The sequence below is a fragment of the Asparagus officinalis genome, chromosome 8 (assembly GCF_001876935.1).
Source record: "Asparagus officinalis chromosome 8, Aspof.V1, whole genome shotgun sequence".
Lineage (NCBI taxonomy): Eukaryota > Viridiplantae > Streptophyta > Magnoliopsida > Asparagales > Asparagaceae > Asparagus > Asparagus officinalis.
In genome coordinates, this window is record NC_033801.1 from 77,978,027 (window position 1) to 77,978,528 (window position 502).

A 502-nucleotide genomic window follows, 5' to 3' on the forward strand; every position below is an offset into this window, starting at 1 on the left:
CACGCGCGCGTCAATCAGCTCACGCGCGTCGGTCAACACGCGCGCATCAATCAGTTCGTGCACATAGATCAACACACGCACGTCAACCAACGCGCGTCGATCAACACGCGCGCATCAATCAGTTCATGAGCATTGATCAACTCGCACACGTCAACCAATGCGCGTTCGACGATCAGTCCTGTAACGAAGCGTACAAGTCAACAAGACGATCAATTACGTAAAACGGTGGAGAATACAAGTCCCGAAAAACCAAAAAACATCAAAAGACTCAGCGAAAATGCCACAAAACACCGCGTCCGCGCGGGTCGGCCAAGTCCGACCCGCGGCGGTGCGGGTCGGCGCGGCCAAGTCGCTCCCCACGCGCGGGCCGGTGCGCGGTCGGACCAACGCCGACCCTGGCAGCCCACCGGCGCGCCATTGCCTCCGAACCCGCCCTCGGCGCGGGTCGGACCGAGCCGAACCCCGCGCTCCCCGTGCGAGGGTCGCAATCGCCTGCGCCAGA